This window comes from Callospermophilus lateralis, chromosome 18 (genome assembly GCF_048772815.1).
Source record: "Callospermophilus lateralis isolate mCalLat2 chromosome 18, mCalLat2.hap1, whole genome shotgun sequence".
NCBI classification, from domain to species: Eukaryota; Metazoa; Chordata; class Mammalia; order Rodentia; family Sciuridae; genus Callospermophilus; species Callospermophilus lateralis.
Genome location: NC_135322.1, coordinates 33,034,901 through 33,049,934, shown reverse-complemented (window position 1 = coordinate 33,049,934; position 15,034 = coordinate 33,034,901). Strand labels below are relative to the sequence as shown.

Genomic DNA, 15,034 nt, shown 5'->3' with positions numbered 1-15,034 from the left:
CTGGGGTTGTGGCTCAGCAGTAGAGCGCTCGCCTAGCACATGCGGGGCGCTGGGTTTGATCCTCAGCACCACATAAAAATAAAATAAAGGTATTGTGTCCAACTACAACTAAAACAAAATATATATATATTTTTAAATTCAAATGCGCCAGGTGTGTGGCTCATGCCCATAATCCCAGCAATTCAGTAGGCTGGAGCTGGAGGATCACAAGTTGGGTCACCCCTTGGTTCAATTCCCAGTACCAAAACAACATTAACAATAATAACCACCACCACCACCATTACTATTTTTTTTTTTTCAAATGTGGAGCAGGGCACAGTGACACACACCTGTGATCCCACCTACTTAGCCGACTGAGGCTTGTAAGTCCAAGGCCAGCCTGGGCAATTTAATGAGACCCTTCCTCAAAATAAAAAAAAAAAGGGCTGGAATTTTAGCTCAGTGTTTGTCTAGCATGTGTGAAGTCCTGGATTGAATCTCTGGTGCCAAAAAGAAAAAGAAAGAAAATCAGTCCCCTTTTCCTCCATTCACCCTCTACCTGGCTCCTTCCTTTCTGTATCCTTCACCAGAAATGATCCTTTAGCCAGTACTGCTCTAATGCTTCCTGTGCTCTCCAGTGAACCCTGAATGTTCTACTTGCATCTTAATTTTTAAGTTGACATCCAGTCGTAGGTAGTTGTCCATGTTTTATCCATTCTTTTAGCATTAAAAATGAAGACCTTGAATTTAGGGTTGGGTTGTGGCTCAGTGGTAGAGCGCTGGGCTGGCACGGGCGAGGCCCTCAGCACCACATAAAAATAAATAAAGATATTGTGTCCAACTACAACTAAAAAATAATTTTTTGAAAAAAAGACCTTGAATTTAAAAATTCTCAAGAAGGACTTAAAGGATCCAGTTGTAACTCCTCTGAGACCCATGCATATCTGTCGAGAGACTCAGACACGGAACAAAAAGCAAGAGCTTCCCAGCCAGGCAGACCTGGACACCAACTTTCACTTCAGCACTTATTAATATGCGCCCTTGGGAAAGAGACTCATCCTCTCTGAGTTTCAGTTTCCTCATCTGTAAGATGGGGGAAAAACAGAACTTACTTTATACATTTGTTAGTTTTAAATTAGGTAACCCATGAACTTAAGCATGTCAAGAGTTTGATAAATGCTAGTTCTTCTAAGATACTTTGGAAAGAAGGGCAAGTATCTGCTAATAAGGAATGAAAACCTATTAAAAGGGAAACTACAAATCGAATAGTCCTAATCTAATCTATTTTCATTTTTTTCAACCCCTTCCCCCTGCCCCGGGCCCCACCCAGGTACTGGGGAAATAATTCAGGGGCACTCTACCAGGATTTCTTTTCCTTTTCTTTTTAAAAGATAGAATCTTTCTAAGTTGCTGAGTCTGGTTTCCTCTTCTCTTGGCCTCATGAGTGGCTGGGATTATAAATATGTTCCACTATGGTTGGATGTTCAGGTGTAGTGAACATCCAGGACTATTTATGTGCCAGACACTGTACTGGGCTTAGATGGCAAATAAAATCTGAATGATGGGATATGCCCCTGTCCTCAATGGGATTGGTATACATGGTGGCATGTAACAGGAGCTCAAGAATTACTTAATTTTTAAAAAGCTAAATTGATAACCATCAAGAAAAATTCTGGCTGGGCACTGTGGTGCATGCCTGTAATCCCAGTGATTTGGGAGGCTGAAGTGGGAGTATTCCAAGTTGGAGACCAACCTGGGCAACTTAGCCAGATCCTATCTCAAAATCAAAAGTAAGAAGGGTAGGGGATGTAGGTCAGTATTAAAGGACCACTGGATCCAACTTCCAATACTGAAGAAAGAAAGATTAAAAAAGGGAGGGAGGAGCATGTGAGAAAAGGGGAGAGAGGGAGGAAGGGGAAGGAAAAAAAAAGATCTGGATCCTTAAAATGAGTATGTGCATGTTGGGAGGCAGGGGTTTTACTGAATGCATTCCAGTTGACTCTAAACTGGCATTTGGAAAGTTACCGTTGTCAATGTCGACACCACCTACCTCTGCAGATCAGCAGGTACATAAAATCCTAAATGAATGGTGCTTCCTGTAATTCCAGCTACTTGAGAGGCTGAGGTAGGAGGATCTTGAGTTCAAGACTAGCCTGGGCAATTTAGTGAGATCTGGTCTGGAAATAAAATTTTAAAAAAGGGCTGGGGGTATTTGTATATCAGCGGTAGATTGTTTGCCTATCTCCCAAAGAACCATAAAGCTATTAAAGGAAAACTTCAGTTAGGGGTAATGCATTTCCTGATCTCTTGGGCTGTTGAGAATTTTTCCACAGCTAGTTCCAATTTCCATCTTGGATTTATTATTTATCTCTAACGTCTTCACCATGTTTGGGAGAATTTGTTTGCATTCACTAGCCCCAGACAGAGAAAAACTGGCAACAGGTGTGTCTGATAAAGAAAACATTGTTTCTGCTCTGCTTTAGGCATGTTTGACATGCTGGGTACCTGCTTTCCTTTATAAAACTGATAGTAATCTACTTGGGAGATAGCCACACTTCCAGTTTCAGGCCAAGAAAGGGCTAGCAGCAGAGCTAAGCTTTGAAGGGAATGCTAATGGCTTCAGAGCTATCCACCTAAAATGCATGATAAATAGTTATCCATTGTCTGACATAAAAGGAGATAGCAGTTGAATATTATGGCACATGGCTGTCATGTGTCAATTGCTATCAGGAGACTGAGGCAGGAGAATTGTAAGTTGCTGGCCATCCTGGAGAATTTAGTGAGACCCTGTCTCAAAAAAAAAAAAAAAAAAAAATGAAAGAAAGAAAGAAAGAGCTGGAGATGTAGCTCACTGTTAGCACAGGGTTCTTGAGTTCAAGTTCAATCCCCAGTACTATTAAGAAAAAAAAAAGCAGCATTCCCAAACTTGGTGCAGTGGCACATGCCTATCTATAATCCTAGCTACTCAGAGGCTGAGGAAGGAGGATCATGAGTCATGAATTCAAGACCAGCCTGGGCAACATAGCAAGTACTCATCTTAAAAAAAAAAAAAAAAGTCGCAATTACACAGTAAAAGTTGGCTGAACCAGTGCAGACTGTACAAGTGATTTCTATGTGTTTACATAAATATGATTATTTTACAACAGTCTAGTTCACAAGACCAAAAATATCTGTTTAAATCTCTGCTGGGGGCTGGGGATGTGGCTCAAGCGGTAGCTCGCTTGTCTGGCATTCGTGCGGCCCGGGTTCGATCCTCAGCACCACATACAAACAAAAATGTTGTGTACACCGATAACTAAAAAATAAATGTTAAAATTCTCTCTCTCTCTCTCTCTCTCTCTCTCTCTCTCTCTCCCTCCCTCCCTCCCTCCCTCTCTCTCTCTCTCTCTCTCTCTCTCTCCCCCTCTCTATTAAAAAAAAAAAAAAATCTCTGCTGGGCTATCTTTAGTTCTAGATGTCTCTTGTCCAGAAAGCTACATCTTTTTTTTTTTTTTTTTGTACTGGAGAATTAGAATTAAATTTAGGGGCACTCTAACACTGAGTTACATTCCCATCCCTCTTTTTTTAATAATGCATTTTTTTTTTTTAGTTGTCAATGTACCTTTATTTATTTATTTATTTATATGCGTGCTTCACACATGCTAGGCAAGTGCTCTACCATTGAGCTACAACCCCAACCCCATTCCCATCCCTTTTTAATTTTTATTTTAAGACAGGGTCTTGTTAAATTGCCCAGCCTGGCTGGAATTTGCAATCCTTCTGCCTCAGCCTCCCAAATTGCTGGGATTACAGGTTTGGGGGCCCCTGCACTTGGTTGGAATTGCTTTTTAATTCATGCAGAGGACAGCATGCTTTGAGTATGTAGAGGACAACCATTGTGTTTTGAATTATATGTTCATTGTTCAAGTGAGTCAGTGAACCAGTAGAGGCTTGATGGAGGAGAAATTTGAGAAATGGGTTTTCCAAAAATTCATGGATTGGAGAAAGTTAGTGATTAAAACATCAGCAAGGCAGAAACTTCACAAAGGCAGGTCTGTGCTTTGAGAAAAGAACACTGGTGGCTGCTTGGAGGGAGGTGTACTAAATGAGGTGAGATTCTTGAGCCTTTGGGAAGCATCTGGAAATTTACCCAAGCATTGTAATGTTGTATTGGAGGGAGGATGCAAAGGTTAGAATTTTATATATCTGAGATGTATATGCATATGATTTGAATTCATGTTTTTGTTTTGTGTTTTTTGGCACTAGGGACTGAACCCAGGGGGTGCTTTTACCACTGAGCTAGAGTCCAGCCCTATTTATTTCTTTATGTATGTATTTTGAGACAGGGCCTTGCTAAGTTGCTTAGGGCCTTGCCAAATTGTTGAGGCTGGTCTTGAACTTGTGATCCTCCTGCCTCAAGCCTCCCTCAAGTCACTAGGGTTACAGGCGTGTACCTCAATACTCTTTCTTTCTTAAATGAAGTATTCTGGAGCCCAAACCTGGCTAGATAGTTGTGCTAAGTGCTTTTTAATTTGTGGAACAGCATAAACACAGTCATATGGAGGATTTGGGAGAAAGATGGAGTGTGTGTGAATGTGTCATTCACATTCCTGCTGCTTGGGAGGCTGAGGCAAGAAGATCAAAAGTCAGAAATCAGCTTCAGCAACTAGTGAGACCTTGTCTCAAAAAATAAGAAAAAAGGGCTGGGGGTGTAGTTCAGTGGTAGAGCAACCCTGGATTCAATCTACAGTACCAAGAAAAACAAAACAACACATAGTAATATATAATTTTGAAAACATAGTCCAAATGTTAGAAATCTGGATCAATGATAAACCTACAGTTTTCTGAAGAAAAAAAAAATGCATCAGTGCAAAACCAGCACACACCTGTGATCTGAGGTAGGAGGATAGCAAGTTCAAGGCCAGTCTCAGCTACTTAGTAAGGCCCTAAGCAGCTTAGTGAGATGCTGTTTCAAAATAAAAAATAGAAAATGGGCTGGGGATGTAGTTCAGTGGCAAAGTACCAAACAAACAAACAAAAAACCAAAACTTTGAATTTATTTTACTTGGTACTACTTTATCTCTTAATAAATTCTTACCAAGCATCATAGAAAGAAGAGTTGTTTTAGAGAAGAACAATCAATGAGTTGGTATCTGACCTATGTTAAATATAAAGTTAATACGCATCCACATGAAACCCCCAAACATAGATATAGTCATCAGTGCCTGCTTTAGTAGTTAGAGAAAAATCAATCATTTACAGTGGGTCAGTTACAGGACCAGTGCTTTTGGTTCCCTTGGAGTGGAGGGAATTGTCATTTGATATGGTTTGAGGAGATCAGAGAGCCTTCCTACCCTGAAATGATTTCCCATATGACCTGAAAAGATTTGTCACCCAATCTGAAATTTTTTTTAGAGCACTATTTACTGTTTACAAAATGCTTTATTTAGATTAACTGTAATGGAAGCCCAATTCTTTCTGTTCAGAAAAAAAGGATATTTAATTATCCCATTGTGGGGCTATATAGTGTGTTCTTTAACTTTCTTTTTTCATTTCATTTTAAACCCATGTGCATTCTATCACTGAGCCACATCCCGGCCCTCTTCTCCTACCTATCAATCTGAATTAACCCAATCAGATCATCAGGTCAGACCCGCCTAAATCTTATTAATATCCATTGGGTGAAGTTAAGCTGATTAGATTAGTTTTGTATATAAAGGAAGGGAGAGAAGGAAGGAGAAATAATTTTGACTTTTGTAGAGGAGAGCAGAAACAAACCAAGACAAGAAAACCAAGGGAAGAAATCCAGAGGCAGAAGTTGCTTGTGGGGCTGACTTAAAACTCTGATACTTAGAGACTGATCTTGGCCATTGAGTGTTTCTAGTATGTTCCAGTCAACCCTGCTACCTCTAGGAATCCAGAACTTGCAAGGTAATTCACTGTTAGCATTGGACCAGAGAGGTATTGTATTGTCATTTTCAGAGGGACAAAATGTTTTTGGGTAGAAGAGATAAAAGTGTCTGGGGGCAAAATCTGTCTTTGACAAAGTAGGGTTGTCTAGAACCATCAGTTGCCACATTGGCAAGTTCTCTGTAGTCTCTCTTGCCCAGAGGATGGAGGTTTGGGGGTATGGGGGACAATACCGCATTCTACCCCAGAGCTGTAAATCTTCCCCAGAGCAACTCGACTCAAGGCCATATGGCCACTCCTTGCCTATTGCCTGTGAGAATGGAAGGTTTACCATCAACTGGAGTGAAACTCAACTTTTTAAAAATTTGTCAATGGACATTTATTTTATCTATATGTGGTGCTGAGAATTGAACCCAGTGCCTCACACATGCTGGGCAAATTCTCTAGCAGTGAGCCATAACCCCAGCCCCAAACTCAGCTTTTGATGTTGCCATAAACATAAGAGTTGCAACTTCCCCAAAAAAATGTGAGAAAAAAATTGTAGTTGAAATAGTGTAATTGGAAACATCATACAATCATGTATTGCGTATGTAAAATTTATCACATGGTGGGCATTTATACTGGGACTGTAAAAACAAAATGATGTATATTGTAATTTATGGGCGATTGAAGGGGGGACTTTCAAGGATAATTTTGATTATGCTTATTTTTTTCTTTACATTTTCTAACCTAATAGTGCAATATGATACTACTAAACGTTAAGTTTATCAGTATCTCTGAATGTTATCAGCTTCAATTTCATGTCAGCTCCACCCTCACCTCCCCATGCTGGTGGTTGAACCCGGGCTTTGCACATGTCAGGCAAATGCTTTGCCATTGAACTACATCCCCAACCAAAACTTCTTTTTCTTTTTTGTTTTATAAAGAGACAGTGATCACTCTGTTGCCCAAGCTTGTCCTGAACTCCTGGGCTCCTTCTGCCTCAGCCCACGCAAGTAGCTAGGACTACAGACATGTGCCACGGTGCCTGATTTAGTCTGGCAGCTTGTTGAGATCAAAGTTTTATTTCACTTAAAAAAATCCCATGATTCATTTTTGTAATATGTTAATTGTAATGGACAAATCTCAAAATGTCGGCTCCAAAATGAACCCTAATTGTTTTTTTTACAAAGCATTCATTTAAGTTAGTTTCCCCCTTTAGGACCCTTTGTTGCGAGTGGATTCCAGAAAACCTGCCTGAATGGAACTATATAGCCAGCCCCTTCATGGGATAGTGACCTGTGGTCTACTTCCTAAATTCTGGGTCCCTAATTCCAGCTGTTTTTTGCTTTTGCCCTAGGCATTTCTCACCTAAAACCTGCAGAGAATTTATCTTGCCTCCTGCTGGGCTCCCTGTACATCACCTTTAGACTAGCTAATGAAACTGGTTTAGGGTTTGAATCCTGGCTCTTGCCACTATGTGGTTACCTCTCCAGTTCAGGCTTTAATGTCATCATGCCTCAACTGCCTCCTAGTTTAAATGGGAATGATAATGGCAATTACTACTTGGAGTAGGGATTGTTGAAGTAATGCATGTGATTGGCACAGGGTAGATGCTTAAAAGTTGCAGCTAAACTGGGCTTGGTGGCACACACCCATAATCCCAGCAGCTTGGGAGGCTGAGGCAGGAGCTTCCCAATTTCAAAACCAGCCTTAGTAATTTAGTGAGGCCCAAGGCAACTTGGCAGGATACTGTCTCAAAACAACAACAACAACAAAGTGCTGGGATATAGATTAGTGATAAATCACCCCTGGGGTTAATCCCTAGTACAAAAAAAAAAAAAAAAAAAAAAAAAAGGCAGCTAATACTATTCCTATTTCTACATTTTTTGTCATTATCAGATATACATCTGACTCTCTTGAAATCCACTTGATTCATCCAAGATCATCTATTTCTTCAAAGCCCCCTCTCCATTTCTGTGGCCACTTCTCCAGTTCAGGCCTTCATTTCTTGTCTGGATTGTCCCTTTCTGAATGCTCCCTCTGCTTGGAAAGCCTTTCCCTCTTCATGTGGGAAACTCCCACCGCTTAGGCCATACCTAGTTAAAACTTGACAGTCTCAGTGAATCCTTTCTTGGCTTCACCAGCCTAAATAGCATTGTTTTAGGAAACTTAAGTAACTTGGCCCACAAAGCTCAGCCTTCTCTGAGCCCCCCTGGCTTCTTGAGCACCACAAGCTGGGCTGTATCCCAGGACTTCATACCCTTCTGACCTCTCTCCTGGCCCCTCTTTCCCCACCCGTCAAAAGACAAAACAAAAATCCATAGTTGTGTCCCCCCCCCCCACCCCCCAGTTTTTGGAACAGGCAGGCTTCACATCATACAGTGCTTTTACTCTTCTTCAGGTTCTCACTAACTCTAATCTGGTTAATTCCTTCTAATAATTTAGATCTCTACCCAGTTCCCTGTCTTGTTACACACTTTCTTAGTACCAGGCACCCCCCCCTTTTTTTTTGCTATTTTTTTTTGTACCATGGCTGCAATGGCTGCAATGATACATTTAATCTATGACACTGATTAGCATTTTTATTTCCCACTAGGCTATATATACTCTGTAAATGTAGTGCCAGTGGCTCTGTAGCCTCAGAACTTTCCATGAGGACTTCCTTATTTGCTAATCTTTATGACCAAAGCATAGTATATGACAGAACATCTTAGAACCCCTCTGTCAATATGTTGGTGAAGAAATGAATGAGAACACCATCATTAACTGTTGGACCTACATAAGGGCACACAAGTCTCCAACTGACATTAGAACTTTAGGGACCAAGGTCCAATACGTTAGTAGTGTATAATTTGTGGCTAAGCACATTTTTTTTTTACTTTTCTGACCTCAAGAAACATTGTTTGGATGTGCTAATGGTCCCGGGGGGGAGAGAGCAAGCCACAATAAACAAAATATTAAGAACAGAAGTCCAAGTATCAACGCAGACACAGACTACAAATATGCTCAGAGAAGCAAAATATTAGCAGGTTGCATTAGTACCTAAGATAACGGATTCTCTGCCTTCAGCGTGTGAGCAGAAACTTGTGTTCTCACAAAAATTTCCCCATCAAAAGATCTGCTGATTGTGGGGAGGTTGAATATAAAGAGGATTAGTTGGTTTCTAAAATCTCATAAGACCTTTTTTGTTTGCACATTTCTGTGGGGGTTGTAAGTGTCTCAGGAACTAGCATTTGTTCACTGCATCCATCAAAGAATTGTGATTTTTAAAAAAAATTTATTTAAAGCAGTACAACACATCGTGCCTAAATAAGAACTTTCCAGATGAGGATGCAGAAGAAAATGAGTTTCCCACTATCCACTCTATCCACTCCATAGCGAAAAAAGCATTTGAAATAGGTCCTGCTTTCGCTGAAGGATCCCCTCAAAACAACAGGAGATGCTTGGACCTCTTAGGAGGTGGGTCGGTGGCCAGGGCATCCGGTCTCTTTCTGCTTTGGGAAAGAATGGAGTTAAGAGCCCATGGAGGCGCTGTGCAAAACCAGCCCACAAAACTGGAGGAGCCATAAATAGCAACCGGCAGCTTTGTCAGGGGTACGAGGCCAGCTCCAGGCAGGCACTCCCGGTTGGGTGCCGGACTACCCCTGGGGAGGGAGGAGGGTGGTCGCAGGGACCCGGGAAACAAAGCTCTGCGGGGGGCGAGGAAGGAGTGGCCCCTGACGCGGCAGGCAGGCAGGCAGGCAAGCCAGCTCCCGTTTCCCGCGGCTGGGACAGTTGCGGAGAGAAGGGTGACGTGCCAGAATTTGTTGAGAGGGAGGTGTGAGGGCGCCGGCACAGTAACCCAAGAGCTGGAGGGCCAACCGCCGCCCAGGCAGACGCGCACCACGCTGTTTGTGCGGGGCGCCGCCGCCGCGGCCGGCCGCGCCAGCGCCTCTGCGCCTGCGCACCCACGGGAAGCCCCGCCCCCTCGGGGCTCCCAACGCGCGGGACCGCGCCTCCTCATGGCGGCCGCCGCAGTGTGTGGTATTTAGCGGGAGCGCGCGGCGGGCTCGAGGACGCGCGAAACGGCGGCGGCGGCTAGGGGGGGAGCCGTGGCGACCGTGGCGGGGCGCGCTCTCGAGCGGCGGCGGCGGCCCGGGGTGTCCCGTCGGTCTCGGCGCGGGGGAGAGGCGGTGGCGCTGCCCGCGGTGGCGGCGGTTGGTGACGGAGCGCGTTTGAGCCAGGACCGGGGTCCGAGGCGCGCTCTCCGCCCACAGGTAAGTGGGGACCGGCCTGGAGGGAGGAGCCGGCAGTGAGGGGCTCTCCGGGAGGAGGGTTCCCAGGCCCGGTAATGGCGGCGGGTGGTTGAGCCTGGCCGGGCCGGATTGCGCGGTCAGGGACGGGACGCGGGCAGTCCCCTGCGCCGCGGCGCCTTTGTCTCGGCCGGAGCCCGGCCGCCCGACCGCCGAGCGCCGCCCCCCGCCCCTCCCCTGCCAGCCGCTGCCGCCGCTCGCCCCCGCCCCCGCCCCTTGCGCCCCGGGCCCGGCGGGGCTGCGGGTGGGGGTCGGCCCGGCGCGGCGGGGCCGCGGGCTGGGGAAGGGCCTCGACGGCTTCCCGGCTCCCGCGCGCCCGGAGGCGGGCTCGGCCAGGGGAGGCGCCCGGTGCGCCCCGCGCCCGGGTGCCGGCCTTTGTTGTGGAGGGTCCCGGGGTGTGTGGCCAACATGGCGGAGGTCAGCTGAGTGCGGGCAGCAGCCGGCCCTTCCTCCGGCCCCTCCCCGCGGCGCCGGGAGGCTGGGGCCGCGCGGGGCGCCGCGGCCGCCTTGGTCTCCACTCCCTGCCCGAGACCCCCGGCCGGAGTCGTCCCGGTGGTGCTGCGTTCTTCCTCTCGCTCGGCCTGAGCCTTCATTGTGCAGTGGGAAGAATGCAGCCTCCTCCCTTGTTTATGTCATTAAAGAGGAGAGCGCGTGAACGACTTGCCAAGGCAGCTCTAGCTTTTTATTATAAACCCTGCTTTTCCTAGGCTTCCTTCCCCGAGGACTGTGGGGTCCTTTCTCGACTCTCCCAGATGTATAACTTAGGAATGTTGGTAACCTGGACCATATCGATTGGCAGGTTTTTCTTTGCCCCCTCTGGTTCCTGGAAAGATGCAGAATGTTTGCTCTGACATTCAAAAAAGTCCATTTTGTGTAGTTGATTTGTCAAAGTCATAGAAGTCAGGAACATGGATATTAGGACTGGTGTGATTGTCAGTTTCTTACCAGATGAACATTCACCATTTCTTGCTGAGCGGCTCTCGGGTCAATTGTTAGCTCTTTTCATAAGTTAAGAGTTGGGAACACTGACTCTGAAGTCAGATTGTCCCCTTTGATCCGAATCCTGCCCCACCGGTTTGTGACCTTGGGCAGTATACTTAACCTTTCTGTACTTCATTTTCCTTATCTGCAAAATGGGTGTAATGACAGCACTTCAAGCATGGTTGAGAATTGAGATGAAAATAGCTCAAGTGCTTAGATCAGTGGCAGGCCCATAGTAAGTGTGCAACAAATGCTTGATACTAGGGCATCAGGTTAGTTTGATAACTAAAGACGTTATGCATGCCTGTAATCCCAACGACTGGGAATGTTGAGGCAGGAGGATTGCAAATTCAAGGTTAGCCTCAGCAATTTAGCAAGGCCATATGTGGCTCAGTGGCAAAGCCTCTGGGTTCACTCCAAAAATAAATAAGTAGGTTATCTTAGCATGCTGGATATGTTTGAAGTGCATAGATTGGAATTTGTGAAATCATGTTATAAATCATTAGTGCTGTGTTTTTCTCAGTGTATTTTTTTGTTGAAAAGGAGAATTAAATGATAAGTTGATACACTTTCTGAGATGATTTTGGATATTATCATGATGGGGGATTTGAATGGATCTTGTAGGTCTGGAATTTAGAAAGTCAAGTTGATTAAAATCGAAGTTTCTTTTTAGCAGTTTTAGACAGTTAACTAACTTGGAAAAGTGGAATATTGAGTCCCTTTAATTGATCATTAGATATCTATGGTATCACTGTCTCCTTTAGAAGGTACTGAAGAGCATAAGTATAACCTGACAAATGTAATGGTCTGGTAACTTTTTTTTTTTTTTTTTAATATTGGGAATTGAATCCAGGAACACTTTACTACTGAGATACATCCCCATCCCCTTTTGTTTTTAATTTTGAGACAGGATCTCACTAATTTGCTTAGAGCCTCTGTCAGTTGCTACCACTAACCTTGAATTTAGATCCTCCTCAGTCTCCCAAGCTGCTGGGATTATAGACGTGTAGGATTTGGGTTAGATGTTAGAATTTTCTGACTGATAGATTTTGAGACTCAAAGTTATTTACACAAAGTAGTTGTACTTTTTCATTCTGGGAATTTAAATGAGGGTGAATTTCTGTAATCTGGGACGTTTAGTTGCTATTCTGTCTAGATTTTTTTTCCCTAGTTTGCACAAAATTTTTCTTTATATATATTGTAGAACAGTTTAAATGACCCATTTAACATCTTTTTAGCATAGTTTAGTAACATTTCATATTTTAAACTGAAATATAGTATAATTAATAGAACTGTGAACTCATGGTAAGTGTTGTACAAAATACAAGGGGATTGAACTCAGGGCTACTCAGCCACTGAGCCACATCACCAGCCCTATTTGGTTTTTTTTTTTTTTTTTTTTTTTTAAATTGATGGTGCTGGGGATTGCCTTGTGCATGTGAGGCAAGCACCCTACCACTGAGCTATATCCCCAGCCCCCTATTTTGTATTTTATTTAGAGTTAGGGTATACCTGAGTTGCTTAATGCCTTGCTTTTGCTGAGGCTGGCTTTGAACTAATATTCCTCCTGCCTCAGCCTCCCAAGCTGCTATGATTATGGGCATGTGCCACTATGCCCAGTAATTTACATCTTAATATCCTTCATCTCAGGAATTTTTTACTGGGAATTGAACTCTCAGGTCACTTTACCAACGAGCCACATTCCTAACCCTTCTCATTTTTCATTTTTGAGTCAGGGTCTCACTAAATTGTTTAGGGCCTAGGTAAATTGCTGAGGCTGGCTTTGAACTTGTGATCCTCCAGCCTCAGCCTCGAGTTGCTGTAACTATAGGCATATGCCACCATGCCTGGCTCAAGACATTTTTACAAAATTACTATAGAATTTTCTTACAATGTAATTAAAAAATAATATTAGATTAAAATTAAAAGATCTGAGTATAGTGACATGTACCTGTAATCCCAGCTACTCAGGAGGCTGAGGCAGGAGGATCGAAAGTTCAGGGGCAGCCTGTGAAGCTTAGTGAGAAGACCCTGTCTAAAAATAAAAAGGTTTGGGGATATAGCTCAGCCCTCCTGGGTTCAGTCCTCAGTATTTTTTGGGGGGGAGGTTTACAAAAGAAATAATTATCTGGTAATAATATGATGAATAGGATTTTATTTTCAGTGAATAAGGTATTTTGAAAACTGATCTGATATAATGAGAGTAACAAAGTAAGTTTAATAACTTCATAAAGTTTTAGGTGACTGCTTACATTGTATTATATCAGTTTTAAAGTTCAGAAGTCATTTTTTTGCTTAAAGAGGTCTATTGCAGATTTTTCTTTCTTTATTTTTTTAAAATATTTTTTAGTTGTCAGTAGATTTTTTTTTTTTTTTTTTGGTACTTATTTATATGCAGTGCTGAGGATCAAACTGAGGGCCCACACATGCCAGGCAAGCGCTCTACTGCTGAGTCACAATTCCAGCTCTTAGATTTTTCTTGTATTATAAATTATCGAATTTCTATATACTTCTTGTTAAATGTTAAATTTTGAATATTTTTTGGCACAGACTTTAATTTTCAACAAGATCTATATGAAATTTCAGAATTCCACTTCTACCCCCAAAAGAACCCTGAAGAACTTGGGGATGAATTTGTTCTTAACAATAATTTTTTTTTTCTGGTTTTCTTTTTTGGTACCAGAGGTTGAACCCAGGGGCACTTTACCATTGAGCCACATCCCCAGCCCTTTTTATAAAAAATTTTAAGACAGGGTCTTGCTGAGAGCCTCCAATTGCCAAGGCTGGCTTTGAACTTGTGATTCTCCTGCCTCAGCCTCCTGAGCTGCTGGGATTGCAGGCAGTGCCACTGGACCTGGCTACAATAAATATTCTTAAGAATGGTTCTTTTAAATAGTATTTCTAATGTATTTTAAATGATTTGGTTTTATTTGGGTTTTAACATCTGCTGCTACATAGGGCAAAAATTGTTTTTTTAATTTCTATATTCTCTTTTTAGTGCTTTATTTAGGGCTTATTTATTTCCTGACCTACAACAGTCTATATTCTAACGACTCTCAGATCATTTACTTATTTTGGTTCTGGGAGTTAAACTCAGTGGTGCTTCACTACTGAACTACATCCCCACATTTAAAAAATTTGAGACAGGTTCTTCCTAAATTGCTTAGGCTGTCCTTAAACTTGTGATTCTTCTGTCTCAGTCTCCCTGAGTCAGGGATTACAGGCATGTTCTATTACAGCTGGCTCAGATCTCTGTTGATTGTATTGTAGACCTGTAAATTCTCTTGTACAGTTTTTTTTTTTTTTTAATTGACTTTTAAGAGTACCTGTAGGTTCATAGCAAAATTGAGCAGAATACCAAAGTTTCCCATTTAGCCCCTTCCCCTTTACCAGAGATGGTACATATAATCATTTAAACCACATTGATACATTTGTTACTCATAGTTATTCATAGTTTTAGGATTTATTCTTGGTGTTATACATTTTATGGATTTGGAGTAACATAATGACTTGAAGACAATTCATGAAAACATTCAGATTTAAATCCCACCTTTTCTCTCTTCTAACCACTAATCTTTTTACTCTCATCATAGTTGTGCCTTTTGCAGAATGTCATAGTTGGAATTTTATACAGTGTGTGGTCTTTTTAGATTGACTTCTTTCACTTAGCAGTATGTATTTTAAGTTTCTTGTCTTTTTTGTGGTTCTGGAAATTGAACCCAGGGGTGCTCGTCCCTTGAGTTTTATATCCTTAGCTCTTTTTCTTTCTTTCTTTTTTTTTTTTAAGGGCGGGGAGGGAATTTTAATATTTATTTTTTAGTTTTTGGCGGACACAACATCTTTGTATGTGGTGCTGAGGATTGAACCCCGGCCGCAGGCATGCCAGGCGAGCACACTACCACTTGAGCCAC

The 15,034-nt window shown here is 42.9% G+C and overlaps 1 protein-coding gene across 1 annotated transcript in view; it reads left to right on the top strand.

The window, feature by feature from the left end:
• Window positions 1-9,905: 9,905 nt before the first annotated feature.
• Siah1 (siah E3 ubiquitin protein ligase 1) overlaps window positions 9,906-15,034 on the top strand; it is a 29,240-nt gene continuing 24,111 nt past the window's right edge. Inside the window, exon 1 of the mRNA XM_076837797.2 lies at window positions 9,906-10,106. The gene's annotated coding sequence lies outside the window, so the exon portion shown is untranslated. The remainder of the gene's footprint in view (window positions 10,107-15,034) is intronic.